The sequence below is a fragment of the Tachyglossus aculeatus genome, chromosome 1, assembly GCF_015852505.1.
Source record: "Tachyglossus aculeatus isolate mTacAcu1 chromosome 1, mTacAcu1.pri, whole genome shotgun sequence".
NCBI lineage: Eukaryota > Metazoa > Chordata > Mammalia > Monotremata > Tachyglossidae > Tachyglossus > Tachyglossus aculeatus.
In genome coordinates, this window is record NC_052066.1 from 158524941 (window position 1) to 158548331 (window position 23391).

Below are 23391 nucleotides of genomic sequence, written 5' to 3' on the forward strand. Positions count from 1 at the left end.
ATTTATATTCATGAAAGCCCCTGAGGTCCATGTCATCTCCATGTCACGTAATCCCCCCATAGTGTGTGATGCAATGAGAGGCATCTCACAGAGGCTCTATAAATCTTACCAGAATGACTTTATGAGATTTAGCCCCTGGTGCTAATCATTAGTTATCTATTGGTTAAGCAATATTAAAGCTTTGGAGATTTTGGCACAATTTTCAAAGGTTTTTTTTTTTTAATTAACTGCCACCTGACCTACATTTAATGTCAGCACAACTTGCTGTAGCCTTTATTCGTTCAGTACTATTTTACTTGTACATATTCTATTTATTTTATTTTGTTAATATGTTTTGTTTTGTTGTCTCTCTCCCCCTTCTAGACTGTGAACCCGCTGTTGGGTAGGGACCGTCTCTATATGTTGCCAACTTGTACTTCCCAAGCGCTTAGTACGGTGCTCTGCACACAGTAAGCGCTCAATAAATACAATTGAATGAATGAATGAATCCAGCAGCTTAGTGGCACAGCCAGAATTGGAACCCAAGACCTTTGACTCCCAGGCCCACACTCTTAGGCCATGCTGCTTTCCCCAAAAAGAGACAAAGGGGTAGATACACACTGGGGTAGATACAAGACAGAAGAACAGAAACAGCATGGCATAGTGGATAGAGCCTGGGCTTGGGAGTCAGAAGGTCATGGGTTCTAATCCTGACTCCGACACTTGTCTGTTTTGTGACCTTGGACTTCTCTGTGCCTCAGTTCCCTCATCTGTAAAATGGGGATTAAAACTGTGAGCCCTATATGAGACAGGGTCTGTGTCCAACCCAATTACCTTATTTACCCCAGTGCTTAGAATAGTGCCTGACACATAGTAAGCACTTAACAAATACCATAATTACTATTATTATTATTATTATTACTATTATTATTAAGATAACCAGTTGGACACTGTCCCTCTTCCACATGGGGCCCACAGTTTAAGGGGAGAGAGTACAGGGATTCTGACTTTTACTGATGAGGAAACTGAGGCACAGAAAAGCTAAGTGACTTTCCCAAGGTCACCCAGCAGGTTAGTGGCAGAGGGAGAATTAGAATAATAATAATAATAATGATGGCATTTATTAAGCGCTTTGTGCAGAGCACTGTTTTAAGCGCTGGGGGGATACAAGGTGATCAAGTTGTCCCACGTGGGGCTCACAGTCTTCATCCCCATTTTTACAGATGAGGTCACTGAGGCTCAGAGAAGTGAAGCGACTTGCCCAAGGTCACACAGCAGACATGTGGTGGAGTCGGAATTCGAACCCAGGACCTCTGACTCCAAAGCCCGGGCTCTTTTCCACTGAGCCACGCTGCTATCCCTAGATTAGAACCCAAGACCTTCATTCATTCAATCGTATTTATTGAGCACTTACTGTGTGCAGAGCACTATACTAAGCACTTGGGAAGTACAAGTCGGCAACATACAGAGATGGTCCCTACCCAACAACGGGCTCACAGTCTAGAAGGCTATCTAGAAGACAGACAACAAAATAAAATAATTAGACAGGTGTCCCCAAAAGAGACAAAGGACACTTTAGCATGTTGAAAGCCAGGTTTCTGTACTGTCATTTACAGGTACATTAACATCAGGCCCAGCAAAACGGGCTAGAAGATTTGAGATGTAATTGAGTCCTTTGTCTTTATTACATGTTTTTAAAAAAATTCCCATTACAGTTCATTTATTTGCCAAGGGTCACATGAAATGATGAATAAAGTTTTAGGGTAATTGAAAATGTAATGAATAACACCCAAGGCAGTAAATAAATCACCAAGTTCATTAATTCAAAGTACCAAAAGACAATCTGTAGAAACATTCCAACAACAGTCAATGTAAAATAATATTACCAACAGTGTAGGATTGAAAAAGTAGGAAGTAATTTTGTTGTAATTTTTTTTCAATTTACAATCAACTGCCTAAAGAAAGCACTAAACACTAATATAGCCTAATATATATTTTTAAAGTTTGTTAAACTGTTGATTTGGGACAAAGGATGCAACAAATATTAAAACATAATTCAACAGGAACACTGTCTACATATAAATCAATTTGACCCACTAAATCACATTTTTGAGACATGCTGTCAGAACGTCCATAGCCACCCAGGAATTTAAAAATATGACCACTTTACAAAAAATCTCTCATTATGATGTTTGTTTATTATTTGTCCTTTCATCATGCCAAGGAGGTGTAAGAATACCATTTTAAAACATGATTGCTGGTGAGCTCAGCATTCCTTTCCAATGCTCCCAACACGGATCTTGTGTTCTTGCATGATTTCAAAATTGTGTTTTAGAAATTACAGCTCAAGCAGTGCTTTTAAAATACCTTCATGCCTGTGCAGAAATGATAGAGTTGTACTGGAGAGCCAGGGCAGGGAACAGGATTGAAGTCCAGGGATGGGAGAGCCTAGTACCCTGTGACTTTGTGTCATCATCGTCATCAATCGTATTTATTGAGCGCTTACTATGTGCAGAGCGCTGTACTAAGCGCTTGGGAAGTACAAATTGGCAACATATAGAGACAGTCCCTACCCAACAGTGGGCTCACAGTCTAAAAGGGGGAGACAGAGAACAAAACCAAACTGCTCTGAGTCCTCCAGAGAGCAGAAGGGGGGGGGCACAGGCAGGGAAGCCAGGCTGTGGAAGAGAGTGTGCAGAGATTGTAGCCAACATCACTATTGATCCTCTGATAAGCGCAAAGTGATGTTGTAGTGCTCAACAAAAACGATTGATTGAATGAATGAATCTCTCCCACTCCTGTGCTTAACCCAGAAGGGCCATGGGTTGGGGAAGGGAGAAGGGAGGAGCATGGCTTAGTAGCTAGAACACAGGTCTGGGAGTCAAAAGGACCTGGCTTCAAATTCTGCCTCTGCTGTGTGACCTTGGGCAAGTCACTTCCCTTCTCTGGGCCTCAATTATCTCATCTGTAAAACGGTGATTAAGAATGTGAGCGCCATGTCGGACAGGGACTGTGTCCAACCTGATTAATTTGTATCTACCCTAGATCTTAGAACAGTGCTTGGTACATAGTAAGTGCTTAACAAGTACCATAATAACAATTATTAGGGGAAGAATTTGTACTTATCTGTAATTTATTTTAATGCTTGTCGCCCCCTCTAGACTGTCAGCTGGCTAAGGGCAGGGAACACATCTTCCAACTCTGTCACATTGTACTCCCCCAAGTGTTTGTTTATTTTAATATTCATTTTATGTTGTTAATATGTTTTGTTTTGTTGTCTGTCTCCCCGTTTTAGACTGTTGGGTAGGGACTGTCTCTATATGTTGCCAACTTGTACTTCCCAAGTGCTTAGTACAGTGCTCTGCACACAGTAAGCACTCAATAAATACGATTGATTGATTGTTTAGTATAGTGCCCTACATACAGTAAGCACTTCACAAATAGGATTGATTGATTGTGGATTAGTAGGGTGTCTGCTGCATTCCAGCAGTGAGAGAGACCCAATGAGCACTACAGTGGGGAGCTTGTGTGAAGCCAGGGCAGAGGTGGGAGGACACTAATGCCCCACTCCCTGCCACCCCAAACTCTTGGCTGCAAAACTGCTGAGCAGTGAAGTGTGGGAAAACAGTGTTTAGTGAAAACCCTGAAATACTGGCTGGGGACAAATCCAGGTTTCCGCAGCTTCCAGTGTTACATCTACAACAAAATTATTGGAGAGTTGCTGCTGGTGACCGGCTTTTACTCCCTTCCAACGGATGCTAAAGGAAAGCTGGGAAAAATCTCTTTGCCTATTTAGAGATTAGTTATGTTACACTGTTCTTATGGCTTTAACGACTTTGAAATTCATCACGTACTCATTGCATCTTTTTGTTTCCTAGGATTTAAACTTATTTCATAGGCATCCCATCCTAATTCTCAAACTTGTATTTTTTTCCCAGAGCTTTGTCCAGTGTTGTTGTTGTTTATGGTATTTAAGCACTTATTGTATGCCAGCACTGTTCTAAGTGCTAGGGTAGATATAAAATAATCAGGTTGGACACAGCCCCTGTCCTACATGAGGTTCACATTCTTAATCCCCATTTTACAGATGAGGTAACTGAGGCACAGAGAAGTGAAAGTGACTTGCCCGAAGTCACACAGCCGACAAGTGGCAGGGTCAGGATTAGAACCCAAGTCATTCTGCCTCCCAGGCTTGTGCTCTATCCATTAGGCCCCATTGCTTCTCTGCTTCAGTGCTTTACACACAGTTGGTGCTGAATGAATGAGTCATGTTGTAGAAATACGGAGAGTGACATTCAGCTGCTTCATAACCTTCAGAGAAAATAAGAATTTTTTTTTTCCTTTTGGTAATGAAGGGGTAAGTTAACCAAATTTTTTACTAAAGCCAAAATTTATGGATTATTCTCTACCATTGATTCTGCTGTGCAGTCTAGAATGCAAGTATCTGTTCTAATCTTAATGAAAATCAGGCTCTATTATGAATGGTTCTGTCTAAGATATAAGCTTCACTAATGATGCACAGTGGGTAAGTGGGAGTTATGCTGCCTCATCTGGGCTCTTCTCACCTAGATGGTGACATCATACCACAGAACAAATTTGCAGAATGTTATTGAGCTGAATTTTGATGGAGAAAAATAGCAGAGGGTGGCATTTTATTTAGAGATGGCAAACTCCTTTGAGTAGATAGTGGAGTTAATTCCACCTGTAACAGATGAAGAATGCAAGCCACTTGTTCAATAGGGCATGGAAGAGAGAGTAACTTTACTTTTCCTGTTCCCATATTTAGTCTATTTTTCTTGCTGCTTTCCATACCCATATCTGGGACTGTGTAGCCCTGGGAAGGTTCAGGAACAATTATGGTACCTAAAGCTCCTCTATCGATGTGCAGGAAAACCCCCTCTTCCCTTGGTGAGAAATCACACACTGGCAACATAACCATATATAATTCCTTCAACTCACTTTGCTTTACATGGTAGCTCACCCTTCCCCCTGGGGAATAGTGCTGAGCACTGAGTGGTGCATTTTAGGCCCACAAACCCTGGCCAAATTATTCGAAGATGGATTAATTTTGTTCAAGATTATCATATTTTTGTATAACTAAGAGGTAAGCAGAAAGAAGTCTCATTGTTGCTTCTTGAATTTCAGGATGGTGAGGTGTGGTTAATGCATTGCTGTTACTGATTTTGGATTTGTAGGCTAGGCATAGTAATGAAACAATGGGAAATCAGATGGCCTTTGTTTACTTTTGGTGTTTCAATCCAATATACTATCCTAATAATAATAATTATTGTATTTATTAAGCATTTACAATGTGACAAGCACTGTTCTAAGCACTGAGGTTGATTCAAGGTAATAAGATTCTCACGTTGGGCTCACAGTCTTAATCCCCACTTTACAGATGAGGGAACTGAGGCACAGAGAAATTACGTGACTTGCCCAAGTTCACACAGCAGACAAGTGGTGGAGCCGGGATTAGAACCCGCATCGTCTGACTCCCAAGCCCGTGCTCTTTCCACTAAGCCACACTGCTTCTCATGCTATAGAATCATCAGTGGTAGCTTGAGGGATATAATACTGGCAAGCACACTAAAGGAAGTTGGGCGTCAGATAGAGAGATCTTTGTGGGCAGGAATGTGTCTGTTATATTCTACTCTCCCAAGCGCTTAGTACAGTGCTTTGCACACAGGACACGCTCCATACGACCGAGTGAATGAATGGAAGTTGTCTCCTATTTCAATCCAAAAAAGGACAAAGTTGCCTTGTACCCTTGGCACTGATTTCACAAAGCCAAGCTCTTCCTTTCTTCTGCCCCCTCCTCCCGCCCCGCCCTGCTCTTAACTGCCTTTAACACGTAGAACAGCTTTCATTTATTCAATCGTAATCAACAGCCCTTCCCTTCCAAACACTTCCTTTGATATCCGGAACACTTTCCCTGTCACCCCTCTTCCCTGTCAAAGCTCAGGAAGGGCGGAGTAGCAGTGGTGATAGGAGGAGGGAAAGAAGCAGCAGATGCAGAGAAGAGGCAAAGGTTTAGCAGCATTGCAACTACTGCCCCAAGGAGTGTGTCTGTGAAGAGTGCACCTTGCATTTTACACCTTCATTCAAGTCTTTATTCCTTTAGGCAAGAGACATAATTATATAAGAATTTCGGACATCGTCACCTAGAAAGAGAATTGCAGAAGCTGAGCTTTTATCCTTGCCAAATCTATGAGTGATAGACCAAACAAATTTATTCATAGAATTTGTAAACGGAGAGTAGGATTAGGCCACTTTAAATTATTCATCTAGTCAATGAAACGCAGAGCAAAATAAATTCAGGGGTACTTTTAGCAGCTTAATTATCTGTTAAAACAAAGCTACATAGTATTAAGTGGTTTAACAGGCTTAATTAATTGTATTATATTGTGTGCAGAGCACTGTACCAAGTGCTTGGGAGCACTGTACCAAGTGCCTGGGAGGGTACAAGCGCTTAGTACAGTGCTCTGCACACAGTAAGCGCTCAATAAATACAATTGATTGATACAATACAACAGGGTTGGTAGACACTTTCCCTCCCCACACAAGATTACAGTCTGGGGGGAGACATGCATTAATATAAATGAATTATGGATACATGCATAACTGCCGTGGGGGTGATTAAAGGGACCAAATCCAAGTGTAAGGGTGACTCAGAAGTTGTGAGAGAAGAGGAAATAAGGACTTAGTTGAGGAAGGCCTCCTGGCATAGATGTGCCTTCAATAAGACTTTGAAGGTGGGGAGAGTGATAGTAGCTCAGACATGAAGAGGGAGGAAATTCCATGCCAAAGTCAGGATGTGGGTCAGGGGCCAGCGGCTAGATAGATGAGAGCGAGGTACAATGAGAAGATTGGTATTCTTGTCTAATGCTGCCAAGTCATCTCTAACCCGTAGCAACTCCATGGACACATCTCTCTTCATGGACACACTCTATCCATAGAGTTTTCTTGGTAAAAATACAAAAGTGATTTGCCATTGCCTTCTTCTGCGCAGTAAATGCAATTCTCCACCCTCGACTCTCTCCCATTCCGCGGCTGCCCAGCACAGGGGAGTTTTGACTTGTAGCAGATTACCTTCCACTTGCTAGCCACTGCCCAAGTTAGGAATGGAATGAGTATGCCTCTGACTCTCCCTCCCATCGCTGAGACTGGTAGAGTACTGGAAACTCTCCAAGTGCGATCTAGAGAGGGGAGGTTGGCATTAGAGGATGAAATGTGCAGGCTGGTTGTAGTAGAAAATCAGGGAGGCAAGGTGATTGAGTGCTTTAAAGCCAGTGGTAAGGAGTTTGTGTTTGCGGCAGTGGATGGGCAACCACTGAGGCTCTTAAGGAGTGGGAAAACATGAACTGAATGGTTTTGTAGAAAAATGATCCTGGCAGGAGACTGAAGTATTGCCTTAAGTGGGGAGAGGCAGGGAGAGCAGCTAGGAGGTAGGATAGGCTAAGTCTTGTCTCGTCTTATGCTGTCAAGTTGTCTCTGACCCATAGTGATTCCACAGACATTTCTCTCCCAGAACACCCCACCTCCATCTGCAATTGTTCCATTAGTGTATCCATAGAGTTTTCTTGGTAAAAGAAATACAGAAGTTGTTTACCACTGCCTTCTTCCATGCAGTGAACTTAAGTCTCTTTTCTCGACTTTCTCCCATGCTGCTGCTGCCCAGCACAGGTGAGTTTGGATTTAATGTAGTTGCAGTTGGAATGGAGAGGAAAGGGTGGATTTTAGCAATATTGTGAAGGTTGAAACAATAAGATGCGACAGATTGAATATGTGGGTTGAATGAGTTGGGGATAACACCATGTTTACAGGCTTGTGAGAGAAGAATAGAAGTGGGTTCTAATTCTGGATGTATACTCTAATCCCGGCTCTGCCACTTGTCTGCTGTATGACCTTGGGCAAACTACTTAACTTCTCTGAGCTTCAGTTATCTCATCTGTAAAATGGGGACTAAGACTGTGAACCCCAAATAGGACAACCTGACTACCTTGTATCTACCCCAGTCCTTAACAGTGCTTGGCACATAGTAAGCGCTTAACGAATAATATCATCATTATTATTATTAATTATTACAGTGATGGGTAAAGTCATGGGGAGGACAGGCTTTGTGTGTAGATGAGGAGTTCTGTTTTGGACATGTGAAGTGTTGGTGGGACATCCAAGTAGAGATGTGCTGAAGGCTGGAGGAAAGGTAAACCTGCAGAGCAGGAGAGAGATCAGGGCTGGAGATGTAGATTTGGGAATCATCTGCATTGAGTTGGTGGTTGAAGCCATGCATGTGAATGAATTTTCCAAGGGAGTGGGTGAAGATGGAAAATAGAAGGGAACCCAGAACTGAACGCTGAGGGACTGTGGGAGTCCCTAAGGGGTGTGAGGCAGAGAAGGAGTCCATGAAAGAGAATGAGTGACCAGAGAGATAGGAGGACAACCAGGAGAGGACAGTGGCAGTGAAGCCAAAATTGTTTCCAGGAGGAGGGGGTAGTCGACAGTGTTTCCTTTGAAAGATAAAATGTGAATCCAGTAATAATCTTTGCCTAATCACTATAGCCTCCCCCTTTTTTCCTTCAAAGTGTGTAGAATTTCATGGAAATCCTACAATCACAGGTGAAGGTGGAAATTATAATCAGATATTTTAAGGGGAAGTCCTGGACCACGATAGACTGAGAGGAAATTTATTTAGCCTTTTTAGCAATTGAGTACCAATTAACTATTTATAATGGCTTTTAAAGAGAAAACACTCCCTCCACAATTCCTGCAATCCTGATTGTGGTATATTAGACCTAATAAAAATCCTCTGGCAAATCTGAAGTTCAGTGATTATTAAATGTCACTGGTCATCTTAATAAAGGTGATAGCTATAAATCATTTTAGATAACATTTACTCAAATCCCCTCATATGACCTTTAAATGTCTGATTCATTTGAAAAGGCTCTGTGAGAGTTAATTGGGGATTCCTTATCCTTGAGTAGGGGTCAGCAGTGTATGGCTTGAGAGCCATATCTGGCTCTTCTTTGAACCGAATGAGGCTCTTGCCCACGGAAGAAGTTGGCATAAGAAATTTAAAACAGCCCCCCAAGACCTTGGGCCATGCAGAGGGGTTCCCATTGAGCATTCACAGTACTTTTACCTACCTAAAGGTGCCATTAGATGGTGGCCTAGTGGATAGAGCACAGGCCTGGGAGTCAGAAGGTCCTGGGTTCTTATTCTGGCTCCACCACTTGTCGGCTGTGTGACTTCAAGCAAGTCACTTCACTTCTCTGTGCCTGAGTTACCTCATCTGTAAAATGGGATAGGGACTGTCTGACCTGATTACCTTGTACCTACCCCCGCGCTGAGAACAGTGTTTGGTACATAGCAAACACTTAACAAATACCATAATTATTATTATTACTGAGCTCTGTCTCACCCGTTACAACCGGAACAAGGAACTCAGCAACACGCAGGCCCACCTGAGGGCTTCTGTTGGATGGGGCTAGTGGACACTGACTCTCAGAAGGCCACAGACCTGGTTACCAATCTTGGAGGACCCAGGGAATCCTGGATCCTGGTGGGCAGCCTGCATTGGACTGACACCATTCATACAGTTCACCCTGTGCTCTTAGGATCAGGGAATTTTTGCCCTATAATGCCCAAAGGAGGAGTTTCTGCTCCTTCATGGAAGAGAGTCTCCATTCAATCCATCAATCAATCATTCATTCAATTGGGTACTTTGTGCAGAGCACTGCACTAACCACTTGAGGGAGAGTACCCTACAAAAGAATTCATTCAATTATTCATTCAATCGTATTTATTGAGTGCTTACTGTGTACAGAGCACTATACTAAGCGCTTGGGAAGTACAAGCTGGCAACATATAGAGACGGTCCCTACCCAACAACAGGCTCACAGTCTAGAAACAATTCTACCAATTCTACAAAAGAATTGGTAGATGTGATCCCTATTTTTCTCTAGGCATATGTTATCCTCATACTTCTAGGACCCTGAGCAGGCAAATTGTGAGGAAAAGCACTAAACTTTTAATAACTTTCAGTCGTCATTTCGGGGTTCCAGGAGTGAAATATTGCCACATAATTGTTGAAAGCCCAGCTGGTATTTTGGAAAGGCAAATTCCTCAAAGATAGTGGGTACAGTGATCAAGCTAGGTTTTTTTGTTTCTCTGGCATAAGTTCATTTATATACTACTGAAACGTATTTTTTCCCTCCGATTCCCTTTAGTGACAACTTATTTTTTTCCTCTGATTCCCTTTAGTGACAAAACCTCTTTCCCCTTCTCTTTCCCCTGTGCTCTCTGCTCCTGCCTCCTGCTGGAAGCTCAGCTCGCCCTTCACTGAAAACCTCCTGGCTGGCTAGTCAATGGATCAGTGACCAAATGGGTCAGCAACAGATGAGGTCGGGCCTGAGTGATCCAAGGAGTCACTAGGAGGTCAGGTCGGTGCCTCAGTGACCCAGTGGGCAGAGTCAACACTCCCCCTAAGACTTGTATATTCCACTTCCCCAAATAGTACTTCCAACTGGAAAAGAAGAAGCTCACTTCCTACTTATTCTTTTAAATCCAATTAATTCTCTCTTTAGGTATCAAAATAACCCCTAAAAATTGCTAATATATTGCAGATGTTGAAACCTATTCATCAGTATTCCACCAAAGACAGTTTTAGGAGACTTTTGTAACGAATACTTTAATCAAACCAATGATCGTACTTAAAAAACATGAATGAAATGGGCTTTTTTTCTGCCCTGGGCTCAAGTCTCCTTGCCCCCATTCCTTTGCTTTCTGGGTCACCTCGGCAACTGGATTTGTAACCTCTGAGCACATTACTAAGTGTTTGGAAGACTACAATACAGTTGATAAGATGTGATCTCTAGATCACATTTAGAGACATGGAGAAGTAGGGTGGCATAGTGGAAAGACCTTGGGCTTGGGAGTCGGGGGCGTGGGTTCTAATCCTGGCTCTGCCACTTGTCAGCTATGTGACTTGGGGCAAATCACTTCACTTCTCTGTGCCTCAGTAACCTCATCTGTAAAATGGGGATTGACTGCAAGCCCCACGTGGGACAACTTGCTTATCTTGTTATCTACCCCAGTGCTTAGAACAGTGCTTGGCACATAGTAAGCGCTTAACAACTACCATCATTATTATTATCTCTACCCACAAGGGCTTTGCAGTGAGGGAGACAGACAATGAAAGTAAAGTGATGAAGCAGCATGGCCTAGCGGCAAAAGGACATGCTTGGGAATCAGAGAACGTGGATTCTAATCCCTGCTCTGCAGCCTATCTGCTGAGTGGCCTTGGGCAAGTCCCTTCATTTCTCTGTACTTCAGTTCCCTCATCTGTCAAATGGGGATTGACTGTGAGTCCCATCTCTGGACAGGGACTATGTCCAACTTGATTCCTTCATATCAACCCAAGTGCTTAAAACAGTGGTTGGCACACAGCAAGTGCTTAACAGAGACCATAATTATTACTATTATTAAATTAGGGGAAGTGATGGAATACAGGAATATGTTTGAGGCATTTTTGTCACCTAAACTTCTGGCAGGAGGATATACCTTTCCCACATTTAACCGGTAGTGTTGGAGCAATGTCCCCTCCAAGTCATGGGACCAGATGAAATGTCTGACTGTGTTTTTATGGATAAAGTGTGCAGTAGTCTCTCTCAAATACTTATCCTCGTAGATGCAGTCTCACCATGCATGTTACCTTAGAACCAAGAGCCCAGTCTTGATCATACATCATAAAGCTTTCCACAAGAAAAGCAAGGTGAATGTCCAGTAGTAACCAATGATTATTCTGATTAACAGAAATATCAGAATACTGACACATTTTTTAATGTTTTCCTGCAAGCCTGGTTTCTGAAATCCTTGTGGAGGGGTGGAGGGAAACATAACGAATTATTTCTCTTCATTTAAAACAGAATTAAAAACACTGTTTATCTGAAGTGTTTTACTGTCATAACATTCTCAGGCTCAATTGTAAACAAAATAAAACAAAACAAAACAAAAAGTTCTATGACTGTTTCAACAATATGAGTATTTCATTTTGTGTGGCTATTCTATAGATCCCTAAATTTTGAATGGAGTACCACTGGGGATACTTGAAAGTAGAAAAATAAGGCTTGATTAATAAAGAGCAATTACAGTTTTTGCCACTATAAATAAAGAAGGCAGGTATAGGCCCAGGAGCTACTCCTGAGACTGGCTGGTTTTGGCAGCTAAGTTTTTCTCATCTGCTCTACCAAGTTCTGTTCCTCTTCACCAGCTCCAAAGGTGAATGGTTGTGTATGTCTAAGTTGGACTGGAAGGTACAAGGAATGTGTGTGGGGTTGTGTGTTTAGTAGTGTGCAGCATGGGAAGAAAGTTCCAGTATTTTGTGAAGAAGTGTGGACCCTAAGGGGAGAGCAAAGGGGTGTGTTTGTGTGTTAAGGAGGAGTGGGTAAAAGGGAGTAGGGATATGTATGTGCAGAGGGCTAGGGATGTGTAGTGGGGGGGAAAAGTGATAAGGTGGTTAAGAAGCCAGTGGATGCACAAAGATGATTATTTCTTGTTTAGTCCTTGACCTATTAATCCCAGGAAGCTGTTCACACTACGAACTATACCTTGGAAAGTTTGTCTGGATCTGGGGAACACCAAGTCTCCTGGGAGCTGGTAGAAGGGAAAGAAACTTCTAAGAAAGAGGAGGCATGTAGTGCCCTAAATCACCCTTCTACTTTCCCCACAGAACTATCACACCTTTGGCTAGCTGAGGAGTTCCCCCCTCAACCTGCTTACTGTAAAGCCCTCAGGCAGGGATGCTACCTTCACTTTCCTCTGAAAAAAGAAGAGATTTAAGGCATGAGCCCTGAACATCTTTCTTGGTTACCCTGTGCAAAAACCATCTCTCTGAACCATACCAAGACCCAATCCACAAACAAAGGAAGACCATAAGGTGTGAGATGGGATTTTAACCATTTTTATTCATTAACACAGTTTCTGGGGGAAGAAAAGCTTTTCTGGTGGGGGGAGGGGTTGATCTAGTCAGGGGTCAGTGATAACCCCAGACCCCAAAAGACATCCTGAGGCTTGAATCTGAAGTTGTGTGGGGTTGCGGTGGAGTCAGAAGGGCTTCAGGATTGTTTTCCTCCTGAGGCATGGGTGTGGGATTGTGTGGGGTTGCTATGGAGTCAGAAGGGCTTCAGGATGGTTTCCCTCCTGAGGCTTGGGTCTTCGAGTTGTGTGGTGTTGGGATGGAATCAGGAGGGCTTCTGGATGGTTTCCCTAGGGTTGTGGAGGGTCCAGGAGGAAGTTAGAGCTGGCTCGGCTGGAGGGCTGTGGTCCTCGAATGTTGGGATGCTGTGAAAGCAACAGTTTTGACTTTGACAGTTTTGACTTGAAAAGATGGTTTAGAAGCCAGTAGGTACAAGGATGTGTGAGTTGTTCTCATTTTATCTTTGGCCCATTAATCCAAGGAAGTTGTGCACTCTACCAACTATACCTTGGACAATTTCAATCTGGATCTAGGGCACAGCGGGTCCCCTTGGAGCCGGCAGAGAAAAAAAATCCCAAAATCCCAACTTGTGAAAAAGCGGGGGCATATTGCCGGCTTGTCTGTCCAAGGGTATGATTCTCACTTGGGGTGTGAGATGTCCTGGGTTCATGTCCAGGATGAGCCCTACATTTTGGGGAAGCAGCTTGGCATGGTGGATAAAGCATGGGACTGGGAGTAAGTTGGCAATGGGCTCTAACCTCAGCTCTGCCATGTGTCTGCTGCGTGACCTTGGACAAGTCACCTCACTCCTCTGGGCCTCAGTTATCTCATCTGTAAAATGGGGGTTGAGACTGTGAGCCCCATATGGGTTGGGGACTGGGTACAACTCTAATTGCTTGTATCCACTCCAGCGCTTAGTACAGTGCCTGGCACCTAGTAAGTGCTGAACAAATACCATCACTAGTGCCACAGATCACGCTCCCGCTTTTTCTTCAGAGTAGTCACACCTTTGGCTGGCTCCGGAGTCCCCATCCATCTGCTTGCAGTAAAGCCCTCTGTCAGGGCTGCCACCTTCATTTGCCTTTGTACAAATATGAGTTTTAGTCATTAGCCCTGAACATCTGCCTTGATTATCCTGTGCAGACACCGTCTCTTTGAACCATACAAAGACCACAAGCAAAGGAAGACCATCAGATGTGAGATGGGATTTTCACAACTTTTATTCATTTACAGAGGTCTGGGAGAAGAAAAGGTTTTCTCTGAATATCTGGAAGGGGAAGGGTGGAGTGGCACCAGGGCAGTCATGAATAGCTTCAGGCCCAGGAAGACATCCAAAGGCTTGGGTCTAGGGTTGTGTGGGGTTGGGGTGGAGTCAGGAGGGCTTCGGGATGGTTTCCCTCATGACACTTGGGTCAGGGGTGGTGAGGGGCTGGGGTAGAGTCGGGAAGGCTTCAGAATGTATTCCCTCCGGAGACTTGGGTCTTCGGGTTGTGTGGGGTTGGGGTGGAGTCAGGAAGGCTTCGGGATGGTTTCCCTCCTGAGGCTTGGGTCTTCAGGTTGTGTGGTGCTGCAGTGGAGTCAGACGGGCTGCTGGATGGTTTCCTTCATGCTGTGGAGGGTCCAGGAGGAAGGTAGAGCTGGCTCGGCGGGAGCACTGTGGACCTCGAATGTTGGGGTGCTGTGGAAGCAACAGTTTTGACTCATTTTAGGGAAGAAAGCGAAAGAGGAGAAATGGAAGTGGCTGGAGAAAAAGAAGGGGAGGCAAAGAGGGGAAACATGAGAGAAGGGGTCCCCGGCAACACCCTCCTCCCTGCCCCTCCCTCCCCTGCACTGCCACCGTCCCCACTGCAGCGGGCTTCACACCGAGGATCAGGGGGCACCTAGTGGCAGTGCCGCCATGGGCTTAGACCCCCCCCCCCCCCACACCTCCTCAGGCCTGGCCCCTCACCGCCCTCTTTTCCTGGTCCCCTCTCACCGGGCTGTCCCCACTTCCCCTCCCCACCCCCGCCAACTGCAGTAAAGGGCCGCTGGGACAGGATGCAGCCATAAATAGCTTCACGCCCAAGAAGATATCCAAAGGCTTGGGTGTAGGGTTGTGTGGGGCTGGGGTAGAGTCAGCAAGGCTTCGGGATGGTTTCCCTCCTGAGGCTTGGGTCTTCGGGTTGTGTGGTGTTGGAGTGGAGTCAGGCGGGCTTCTGGATGGTTTCCCTTGGGCTGTGGAGGGTCCAGGAGGAACTTAGGGCTGGCTTGGCTGGAGAGCTGTGGTCCCCGAATGTTGGGATGCTGTGGAAGCAATGGTTTTGACTCTTATTTTAGGGAAGAAAGGGAAGGAGGAGAAATGGAAGTGGCTGGAGAAAAACAAGGGGAGGTAAAGAGGGGAAAAGTGAGAGAAGGAGTCCCCGGCAACACCCTCCTCCCTGCCACTCCCTCCCCTGCACTGCCACCATCCCCCCTGCAGTGGGCTTCACATCGAGGATCAGGGGGCACCTAGTGGCAGTGCCAGCATGGGCTTCGACCTCCCGTCCCACCGCTTCAGGCCTGGCCCCTCACCTCCTACTTCCCTGGTCCCCTCTCACCTGGCTGTCCCTGCTTCCCCTCCCCACCCCTGCCAACTGCAGGAAGGGGCCGCAGGGACAGAGGCCGCAGGGACAGAGGCCGCGCCTCCAAAGGCAGACGGGATTGTGTCGCGTCAATTCTCCTTCTTGGTCCACCAGCTGAAACTTCACTTCATTTTCTCCCCCAGATCTGGGATCACTGATTCTCTCTGCTGTATGTGGGGAACAAAAAGATCCTACCAGCAGATTTGGAAGTAGAAAAGCAAAGGCAGGTGTAAATACACTGACATTAATCATGGTGACACTTGCCAGCTCCCAGGGCCACCCTGAGGATATCCCTCAAACCCACCCTTCACGGGAATTAGTGCATTTCTACCTTCGGGACCCCGGCACTTACCTCTGCTCCTACCGGCGCCTACCACGGACAGGGAAGATCCAGCCGGGAGTAGGAGCCCACCAAATCTGTACAGGTTTAAAACCTTGAGAACAAAATACTCAATGTGACAGGCATTCTTAGAACAAAAGCGTATGACGTAAAATTGCTTGGAAATTGGACGGAATTCTCCCTTGAGGTTTTGGGGGCGTCTATAGTGTTATAGTCAGTTTGCTGTCATAAAGCCATTCATCTAATCACGGTAGAAAACGCAGAGGGATAGACCTCGCCAATTTTTGGCCTTTCAATGCTTGGTATTTTTTTTTTGTCCTAAGATATCCCAAATATCCATGTTCAATGGAATGAGTGTTGCATGGATTTATATGTCATTTTATATGTTAATTATTTTCCTATTAATTTTTAATTTAAACTATTTTATCGTATTTTATTGTGCTACCTTTAGTTGTGTTTTATGTTTATTTTTATTATATTTGGCTATTTTATTGACATTTGAAATGCTGGTGTGATGGACTGCATAAGTCTTTTAGTAGTTTAATATCTTTTGAGTGAGAGAAACATAACATTCCATTGAACACTGAGTTGGTCAATCAGGACTTAGAGGAGGACAAGGAGTTCTCTCTGTTGTGCTTTTGTCATGCACGTTTGAAATTGTAATCCTGACATAACACTATAGAATTTTGAAAGGTATTTCCCTATCAAACTGGACAGTTTCCGAACATGGAAAATGAGGCTCTAAGGTCAAATGGGTTCAGCTCTAACCTCTCTGAAACCCAGAAGGCTCACAAGAGAAATATCCCAGGCCATTTATGAGGATAATTTCTTGGTCCAGAAGTGCAGCCATAAAGGCCAAATGGGGATTTCTTGCATAGCTGGACCATGTTTTTCAGGAGATTCTGCATGAAGAGAATCTCCCGTTTGCCCCTGTACAGATTCTTTGGGGATTTCCCCCCTTCCCAACCACCCACCACAAAGGCCAGAGTAGCCAGGACGGGAGTCGATGTACCAAAGGGGAGCTTTTTGCCTAAAGCTACTTTCTCCCTACTCCCTCAAGGGCCTTGAAGACCCAAGACAAGAGATCAGCTGAGGTGAGGCTGTTTTGCATGAAGTTAAGTTTTGCAAGAATTTGGCTGATGCAAAACCCCTCCTCCTCCACCTCAAATTTTCTTTTATCACCCTCTAACATCCTGGACCAGAGGATCCAGACTGAACCTCAGGTCCAGAACAGTTTTCTCTTAACCGGTAGCCGGATTTTCTCCAAACCCAACGATCATTGGATTTTCCTTCATTCTCTACTCTTCTAGAGGTGAACACTCGATGGAAGAAATGGAGCTTTTCTTGAGTAGTGCTAGCTGGCCCTGCAGGGAGAGAGAAAATGTGGTTCCATTCTTTATTGTGCACCTCCGCATATGTCTACTACATAGATTCAGGAGTTAAAATCGGTTTCATTTAGATAACTTTTTCTTCTTCATAAAGCTTGGTTAAGGAATGTTTGGGCAATGAGAAGAGGAGGCAGATGTGGTTCGTGTGATATTTCACCACACACACCAAGCAGAAAAGGGAAAAATCATCCGGAAGAATCGTAATCCCAACAGTTGAACTGAAAATTACTTTAACATATATATATATATATATATATATATATATATATATATATATATATATATATATATATATATATATATATATATAAAATATCTGTGTGTGTGTGTGTGTGTTTGTGTGTGCACGCATAAATTCTCTGGAATTGCTGCTTACCTGTTTCATTCTCCATCATTTCCACACTAAACCATCTCAGCTCTTAGGACGCTGAATCTAGAGAATGGGCAGGAGAGTGAGTATGAGAAAATCTGGTTCCAGAGGAGGCTACAAACCAATAGGCTCAATTCAGGGAAGGATGATGGCCAAGTCACTGCTACCAGACTGGAAAAAATGAATTCATCCAAACTAAAAACCAACTCATTTGCACTCTAGGGCAAGCTGACAGGGAGATTTCTTAGGTGAATCAGACAGGCAATGGAGCCAACTGCAATGTTGACGGGACCAACTCAACATTTTTACAAAGGTCTGAATGATATTTTAATACTAGCAAAATGTGGAAACAAATGATTTGTGGTTTTAAAGAATACCAAGTCATGTCTTTAATACAAATTTTTTAAGCATCTTCAAGCACACGGGGAGTGACTGGTCCTCAAAAGCGCCTGAAACTAGCATTCCAAAAAATCATAAACCCAGCCCTCTCCCATTCATCGTCCACCTTCCTACCTGGTTAGGTGCCACAGAGTGGTTTGTTGACTTGGTCCAAGGTTGCGAGGGAAGAGCAGGCAGAGTGGAAGGACAAAGTGAAAACCCTTTCAGGGATTACGGGGTTGGGGATTAGCATGAAGCTCTTCACCTACATTCCTACCTCTGTGCTCTCTGCAACAGCCCAAGCCATAAAGACCAGGGGTGGAGCCTGAAGACAGCTCAGGAGGACACACAGTTAGCTATCTGCATGGAGCCAGTTAGAATGTGCATGGATCTAGTCTCTCTGTTTTGAAATCCAGTTAGTCCGTCTCCACCATCTAGTAAAAGGCCTTGAAGACCTAAGGTGGAAAAATACATGGCAGATTGACTGGCAAGAAGCACATTCCTCCTTTGTCATCTCAACTCTCAACTGAAGGGCCTTAAAGGCCTGAGGTGATGTGAGAAGGAGGATGTTTGTTGGCATGATAAAACCTTTGCCCTTTTCTTTAGTCCCAAATATTTTCTTTTCTCTCCTAATTGAAAGGCTATGGAAGGCAAAGCCTTTGGTGGCAAAATAAAGGGGATAATTTGGCAGGAAGAAAATTTCTCCTTTTCACGCCAAGAATAGTATGTTTTCTCTGTCACAAGATACAGGACTTGAAGGATGAGGTTAAAAAAAAGATGAAATTAGCATGTGAATCATATCTCCTTTAACTCCTCAAATGTTCTCTTTGCAGGCTGTGGTGGCTACGGGTAGAGAAATAAGCAGGAGATTTTCTTTTTCTTGCATAAAGCAAATAACTCCTTTCCCACATCTATATTTTCTAGGCCGGTCTTACAGGAGTTTACGTTAGAGAAATTCAAGCGTGGAGATGTTTCGCATGAAGCAAATTTCCCCTTTTCTACCTCAAATATTCTCTTTTCAGGCCTTGAAGACCTTAGGTAGAGAAAAGCAGGAGGTTTTTTTGCATGAAGCAAATTTCTCCTTTTCCACCTCAAGAATACCTTAATCATTCTCTATCGAAAGGCCTTGAAGGCTGCAAGGTAGATTTACATTCGGGAGACATTTGTGTGTGAAGAAAATTTATCCTTTTCCAGCTCCTATCTTTTCTCTTTAGGCCTTGCAGATCGCATGTGGACTCACCGATGGGAAAGTTTTTTGCATAGAGCAAATTTCTCTTTCCCCACTTCAGGTATTCTCTTTTCAGGCCTTGAAGACCTGCGTAGAGAAATAAAAGCAGTAGGTTGTTTGCATGAAGTACACTTCTCCTTTTTCACCTCAATTAATCTTGACCCACTCTCAATAAAAAGACCTTGAAGGCCTGAGGTGAACTAATGCACAGGAGATGTGTCTGTACGGAAACACATTTCTCGTTTTCCAGTTCGTATATTTTCTCTTCAGGCCTTGAAGACCCTAAGGTAGAAAAATGATCAGGTGACTTGTTGGATACATCCAACTGCTTCTTTTTCAATCTCCTACATTCTCTCCTCATGCCTTGAAAAGCAGGACACTGTTTGCATGGAGTACATTTCTCCTTTTCCACCTTGCATGTTCTCTCTAAATTCTCAACTAAAGGCCTTGAAGGCCTTAGGTGGAGTACCAAACGGTAACATTTTTGGCATGAAGTAAAACGTCTCCTTTTCCAGCTCATGTGTATTCTCTTTCCAGGCCCTGAAAACAGTAGGTAGAGAAATAAGTGGATTTCTTTTTTCCATGAAGGAAAATTATTTCTCTTGCTCACTGGATAGTCTGCATTCCTTCTCAACTGAAAACGCCTTAAAACGAGAGGTGGCATAACGCAAAGGAAATTTGTCCAAATGAAGCAAATTTATCTTTTTCAACCCAAATATTCTCTTTTCTGGCCTTGAAGACCTCAGGGTAAAGACATCAAAGCAGGAGATAGTGTACATGAAGCAAATCCCACATTTTTCATATGAGATTTTCTCTATCCACTCTTTATTCAAAGGCCTTGAAGACCTGAAATGGACTAATGCACAAGAGTTGATATTTATGCATGAAACCAATGTCTCCTTTATCAGTTCATACATTTTCTCTTCAGGTCTTGATGACCTTAGAGGGATCAGTAGGAAAGTGTTTGCATGAAGCAAATTTCTCCCCTTTTAACCCCATATATTGCCTTTTCTGGCCCTTAGGAGACACAGAAGCAGGAGATTGTCTGCATGAAGAAACCTTGTCCTTTTCTGAGATAAATATTCTGTTTGTGGGTCGTGAAGACCGTACGTTAGTAGAGAAATGAAAGCGGGAGATGGTTTTCATGAAGCCAATTTCTCTTTTGAAGTCCCAAACGGTTTCGTTTGCGGCCTTGAAGACCTTGGAGAAATAAAACATGGAGATTGTCTATAGGAAGCAAATTTCTCCTTTTTCACTGCGAATGTTCTTTTTTACGGCCTTGAACACCTTAGAGAAAGAAGTAAAAGCTGGTGATTGTTTCCTTTTAAGCCCCCAAACATTTTCTTTTGAGGCCTTGAAGACCTTGGAGACTGTATGCATAAAGTACATTTCTCTATTTTCACCGCAACTGTTCTCTTTCAGGGCCTTGAACACCTTAGAAAAAGGCCTAAAAGCTGGAGATTGTATGCATGAAGCAAATTTCTCCCTTTCCGCCTCAAATATTCTCTTTGGAGGCCTTAAAGACCTTCAGAAGAGATATCAAAGCTGCAGATGCTTTGTACGAAGCACATTTCTCCTTTTTCACCTCAAATAATCTCTTTACTGGCCTTGGAGACCTGAGGTAGAGAAATAAAAGCTGGACATGGCTTGCATGTAGCAAATTTCTCCTTTGGCATCTCAGATATTCTCTGTTCATTCTCAATTAAATGGCCTTGAAGGCCTAAGGTGGAGGAATGCCCAGGAAGTCTATCTGCATGAAGCAAACTTCTCCCCCTTCTCAGCTAAAATACTCTCTTTTAAGGCCTTGAAGACCTAGTATAGAGACATATAAGCTGGAACCTGTTTGCATGAATCAAATGTCTCCTTCTGCACCTCAGATTTCTCTGTTCACTCTCAATTTCAAGGCCTTGAAGGCCAGAGGTGGAGTAATGCACAGGAAGTCTATCTGCATGAAGCAAATTTCTCCCTTTGTTCACATGAAATAGTCTCTTTTAAGGCCTTGAAGACCTAGTATGGAGACATAAAAGCTGGTGATTGTTTGCATGAAGCAAATCATACTTTATCATCTCATATGTAATCTCTTCTATGGCCTTAAAGACCTTGGGATGAACAATGAGCAGGACAGTTTTTACATGGAGCAAAATTCTCCTTTTGGAATATCGTATACTATCTTTTCAGGCCTTGAAGACCTTAGAAAAAAAAATCTGGAGACTGTACGTAAAAAGCTAATCTCTCCCTTTTCACCTCAAATGTTCTCATCGGAGGCCCTGAAGACCTTAGACCAACGAAACACTAGAGTTTGTTCATATGAAGCAAATTTCTCCTTTTTCACCTCAAATATTTTCTTTGAAGGCCTGGAAGACCTCAGATAGAGAAATACAAGCTGGAGATGGTTTGCATGAAGTAAATTCCTCCTTCAGCACCTCAAATAGTCTGTATTCACTCTCCGAAGCCTTGAAGGCCTGAAGTGGAGTACTGAATGTAGAGATGATGAAGTAGAGATACATCTCTACTACATGAAGCAGATTTCTCCCTTTTCACCTGACTCGTTCTCTGGCCAAGCCTTTAAGAAATAAAAGCCGGAAATTGTTTGCAGGAAGCTAACTGATCATTTTTCTCTTCATATGTTATCACTGAAGGCCTTGTACACCTTGTGCGGACAAGTAAGTGGGACAGTTTGTCCAAGAAGCAAAATTCTCCTTTATAAATGCCATATATTTTCAGACCTTGGAGACTTGAGGTAGGAAACAGAAAGCGGGATATTTTTTGCATAAAGCAAATTTCTCCTTTGTCACGGGAAATAGTTTCTTTTGGGGCCTTGAAGACCTTAAGAGACACACAAACTGGGCACTGAAACTAACTTTCTCCTTTTTCACCTCCAAGACCCTCTTCCGAGGCCTAGAAGACCTTAGAGAAAGTAAAGCAGAAATTATTTACGTGAATCGATTTTCTCCTTTTTGACCTTAATATTCTCTTCTGTGGCCTTGAAGACCTTAGGTGGAGAAATACAAGGAGGAGATTTTTGAATGAGAATTTCTGTATTTTGTGAAACTTCTGTGAAAATGATTTTTGTACTTTCCCTTTGACATCTCTAGTAGTCTCTCATTCATTCTCAGTGAAAAAGCCTTGAAGACCTGAGGTGGAGTAAGGAACAGGGGATATATCTGCAAGAAGTCAATTTCTCCTTCTCCCCTCAGATATCCTCTTCTGAGGCCTTGAAGACCTTAGGTGGATAAATACGCAGGAGAGTGTTTACATGAAGCAAAATTCTACTTTTTTTTAACCCCATACAATGTCCTTTCAGGCCTTGAAGACATTAGGTAGAGAAAATAAAGTAGGCAGTTTGGTGTAGAAAGCACATTTCCTCCTTTTCACCTCCAATATTCTCTTTTGTGGCCTTGAAGACCTTTGATAGAGAAATAAAACTGGAGATTATTTGCTTGAAGCAAATATCTCCTTTGGCACAGCTCATGTTCTCTCAAGGCATCAGAGACATTCAATAGAGAAATGAAATCTGGAGATTATTGGCATGAAACACATTTCTCCCTTTTCCCCTCAAATGTTCTTTTGAAGGCCTTCGGTAGAGAAATGAAATCTGAAGAATTTTTGCGTGAGGCCAATTTTCCTCTGGCCCCTCAACTACTCTCTATTTGTTCTCCAACAAAAACCTCTTAGACACGAGGTGGACTAGTGCACAGGAGATCTCTCGGCATAGAGCAAACCTCTCCATTTCCTCCTCGCATATTTTCTTTGAAGGCCTTAGGTAGAGGAATAAGCAGGAGAGTTTTTGCATAAAGCAGAATTCTCCTTTTTTTACCCCAATGTATCTTTTCAGGCCATGAAGACCATAGGTAACTAAATCAAAGCAGGAGATTGTTGGCATAAAGAAAACTACTTTTTTCCTCTCCATCATCCTGGCCATAGAGACCTAGGATTGATATAGTGCTGGGGATTAGTTCCAAGCCTAAAAGGGTTTTCCCTTTATCTATCTCTTGCCGCATGATCCCGAGCGAAGGACATCTCTCACTGCGTTCTTCATTCTTCCAATATTCTTGGAGAAGCCGAGCCCACTGGAGTTTTGAATTCAGGCTGCAGTCCTGTGGTGAAAAAAGGAAACCCCTTCATTAGTGTTTCT

At 43.4% G+C, this 23391-nt stretch overlaps 1 long non-coding RNA gene across 1 annotated transcript; it reads right to left on the bottom strand.

Moving 5' to 3' along the window:
- Nucleotides 1-16338: 16338 nt before the first annotated feature.
- Nucleotides 16339-21465, bottom strand: LOC119925725. Its single transcript, XR_005449827.1, has 3 exons — nucleotides 18164-21465; nucleotides 17657-17713; nucleotides 16339-17256 (listed from the first exon to the last, which is right to left on the bottom strand). It is a non-coding gene; the product is annotated as an uncharacterized LOC119925725 (long non-coding RNA).
- Nucleotides 21466-23391: the final 1926 nt, after the last annotated feature.